A 4,412-nucleotide genomic window follows, 5' to 3' on the forward strand; every position below is an offset into this window, starting at 1 on the left:
TGGAATGCATTATACTCCCCACAAAGATTGCTTTTACATTTCATATCATATGCATCATGAGGTCTATTAGGGACCAAAATTTGTTTCTAGATGTTGTTATTTAAGTCCATTCTAATGAGTTGATACGAAGATTTTAACCTTCACATCATCAGTTAGAATGTCCTTAGATAGGGGCAGTTACAAGACCCCAATTTTGACCCTAAGATCCCTCATGCTATCTCATCATATGCATTGGCTTTGGGATCACACCTTGGAATCCTCCTTACCCCTCATTCATTGGGTTTGCATTGGGAGAGGTCACCAATCACATTTGATTGTATCATACTTAGTTTGTCATTATTTACTAACCAAAATACCAAAAATATGTCAATATATAGTTTGTTACTTTTGTAGGTAGTGTGTGCATCCACCAATGCCTCATCAAGCTCATACCTAGGGTTTAAGACCCTCAATGCAAGGAGACTAATCAAGAGATGGTTCACATTGACTTTAGACATCATATATGGGTCCCCATGATCTTTAAATATCATTTTTATCAAGAAATCATCAAGAGTTTGAAGCTTGTTTTCCTTGGAAGCCCTAATTCATCTGGGTATCTTGTGTGACTTCCTCAACAAGTTTCTTCATCAATTGATCAAATATTTCAAGGTATACTTCATATTACATCATACTACACATATATGATCCCCCATGAGTCCCAAAAATCAAGATAATGTCAGACTAGCAAGTTGGTTCATGGTGGTTGACTAGAGAAAGTCAACTGGTCAAAACTGGGGTTCCCTAGACCCTATCTCCTACAATTTTTTTCATATTAAAATTATTACAAGATAAAAGTTACTCATAAAGACATTGCAAACAACTTTCATGTTTAAGTCTAGAGCTAGGTTTGCTTGGAAAGTCATTTTTTATGGTGAAAGATTATAGGTCATTTTGTCTGAACCCTAGTTAGGAGGTCAACTTCCCAAGACCATAACTAGATCAATTTTTATGATATGAAATCCATTAAAATTCCATGATCAAATTCAATGTGTCCTATTCAACTTTGATGTTTAGAAGAAGTTCAAATTCAACTTTCAAATGCATGTGCCAAGAGGAGACATTATAAGTCATTTTGGGCCATTACCATTAAACAAGTGATTTTCCTCAACTTCTAAAATGAATAACTCATTCATGCCAAATCCAAATGAGGTCAAATTTGTGAATAAATGGAAGAGGTTTGAAAGAGCTACAACTTTGATGAAGGAAGTGTTTCCATTTGAAGTCCATAACAAAAGCTATTCAAAGTGGAAGAAGTAAACATTTGAATTGGTACTTAGAAATTTTTTATTTATGTTTGATTTTCTAAACTTCTACCTCAAAATTCATAATGATCTAAGCTTCAAATGGAAAAGTGTTCAACATGAAAGTTGTTCCCCTTGATCTCACCTTTCCCAAAAGTAGAAGATCATCTCATTTGGATCAATATTGAAGGACTTGTCCATGGGTTTAATGCATGGTACCATTTGGAAGTTTCTCATGTTCAAATGCATTTCAACATTGCATGGCTTAATGCATTGCTTTCAGCATCACATGTGCATGATTTTGGACCTTTTCCAATCATTCTTTGGGCTTTGTACACACACATGCAAGCTCATAATGCAATTGCTATTTTTGGATTTCAAATGAAAGTCTGTAGAAACCATTTGAATTGGCTATAAATACAAGTGCAATGAGCTCAGAACTTCATCAATACCTTGCCCAAGCTTTGCCAAGACAACTCAAACCTCTCACTCCATAGAATTGCTTGAAGATTTCTTTAAAATAGAGTTTGAATTTCACCTTCTATTTTGAAATTCAAACTCCAAGAATTCATTGCCATTTTCATCTCAATTGATCACTGCAAACAAAAGGAAGAGGAATCAAGCAAATTCTGATCAAGATCAAGAAAATTTGAAGCAACTCGAAGGTGAAAATTCAAAAACTTCATCTCTTCGATTCTCTCTCTTTTCTTCACTATTCTTTGTGATTTTTGGTTTGCTGAAGTCCTACCAATGTAGGCAACAAGATTGAGTTGCTTTGAGGTCAAATCGAAGCAACTCAGATCATGAACCTCAAATTTCAAATCCATGTATCTTTCAATATACTTGGAATTTGAAGAAATGGAGGTCAAATTCGTGCTTATGAGCATTTTTCCTTCAAATTAGTGTTTTCATTTTTCATTTTTTATGAAGTTTTGGTTGGACCAGTATGGTGGTCCTCACCGGAGAAGATGATCGGAGTTAGGGCTCCGGTGGTGTGTTGGTTGCTTCCCAACCATCTGATCTTGATTTCACATTTTAATTCTGACCTTTGTTTTATTTGACTCATGTTGCAGCACGCTTGACTCACGTGTTTGGTGCACCTTAGCGCGTGGCCATCAGACCCGTCACCTCAATTAATGAGGGAGATTTGATGGCCCTTGTTTTTTTGAATTTCTTTTTATTTTCTGATTTTTCATTTAATCCATTTATTTTGTTTAATTCATATTAATATCATTTTTACTCCAAAAAAATATGGAACTTTCACCAAAAATCTATAAATATTTTTCTCTTTTATTTTCTGAAATAAAATTATTTTTTGGATTAATTTTGATATTTTTCATGAATTAAATTTTTTTGTGCCCATTTTTAATTGTTTAAAATTACTTCTGACTTTTCAAAAATCGTGAAATATTTTGTCTAAGGTCCTTTGACCTTGTTTGACCTAGGATAAATCTCTTGGCCATTTATTTGGTGTGTTGAAGAGGTTTTAGGTTTTGACCAAATTAATTTGTATTTTAATGCATTTTTAATTTGATTTTTAATTAATTAATTATGTAAAAATTATGTTGAGCCATTTTTATGGTCTTGTTATGTTAGACTATTTGTTTGGGTCTTGGTCAAGGTTGATTTAACTTTTATTGGATTAAAATCATTGGATTTAGGGGATTGATGAAATGTACATTTCATCTCCCAAAATGAATGAATAATTTTAATTTGATAAAATTCCTCCCATGACCAATTTGTGTTTCTCTCATCCCCCCCCCCTCTTCATCTTCATCCCCATTCTTTTCCATCCTTCTCATTGACCAATGAAGTCTCAATATCCTAAGGCTAATTGGTTCATCAATGACCTTGTGTCAGATGAACCAATATAAGTATGGATGAGATAGGTCCATCCCTTGTGATATTTTCTTTTAGTGTGTGGTATGCTTTAGGACTTTGGTTCATTATACCAAATCTCTAACATGCATTAGCACCTAATTTTTTATTGTCCGACCTCAGATAGTTGTGACTTCGACATAAGTCCAATTACGATTGCTTAACATATAGCTAAATTTGACTTTAAAGGAATAACATTCTAGTAAGTGAAATTGTAAGTCTCCCATATTTCATGGTATTGTATAGAAAGTTGGCCTTTTTTCCTTCCTTTGGAAGATATCTTGGTTCAAGGATCCATGCTTGTGAATAGATGGTTAGGTGCTCTCCAAAGAATGACTTAATCAATTGAGAAGCAAAGCATAACTAACATATAATTAACCTTAAATAAAATTTGACTATCTTTTATTAATATTTATTTACTTTCAAGTCATTTACTTTATGCAATTTAATTTCAAGTCATTTACCATTCATTGTCATTTACATATCATTTAACTTGTTTATGTTTATGTCATTTTCACTTTGCTAATTTGAGCCATATATTGTGATTGTATATATTTGTTTGTGTATTTTATGTGTGTTTGTGGTCTTAGGACTTGAAAATACCTAATAAACAACAAAAACCCTAAAAAAATGTTTGGTGGACTGTTGAGTTTGATCTGAACTTTTGGACTTAGGATTAGGCAACATTCCATATGCAAAAGGACTTGGCCAATACCAACATTTTGAGACCAAGTTACTTTGATTTGAGCCTTCATCTGATGCAAGTATTGAGACTTATTTAAACTTATCTGCTACATGGCCATGATACAACTGTTGTTTTGATCTTGTGTCTGACGCATTATTCTGAGTTGGCCAAGGAGTATTTCATATGATACATGAGAAGACAAAGAAGAGTGCTAGCTATGGGATTTTCTTGCTTGAATGTGGCCATCTTTATTTTATGCCTTGATCTTTATGATGTATGATATTGCCAATTTCTTGTTGATAATTTCTTGATTTAAAGTCTAAAGGGAAAGTGGGTTTTCTATATCACATTCTTGTCTATTGGATTGTATCCCATTGGTCAGATCTTTTCAACTCTTAACTTTTAATTTTATGCTTAGGATTAGTCTGTTCTTCTCCTCCCACTTCTTAAATTTCAAAACTTCTCCCCGTTTTCAAAAATGTTCTTTGCTTGTGATTTCAAACTTAGACATTATTTCAAAATAGAAACTTTGGCCTTATGCCATTGAATTTTCAAACTCTTTTCCTAAA

Source organism: Lathyrus oleraceus, chromosome 1 (genome assembly GCF_024323335.1).
Source record: "Lathyrus oleraceus cultivar Zhongwan6 chromosome 1, CAAS_Psat_ZW6_1.0, whole genome shotgun sequence".
NCBI lineage: Eukaryota > Viridiplantae > Streptophyta > Magnoliopsida > Fabales > Fabaceae > Lathyrus > Lathyrus oleraceus.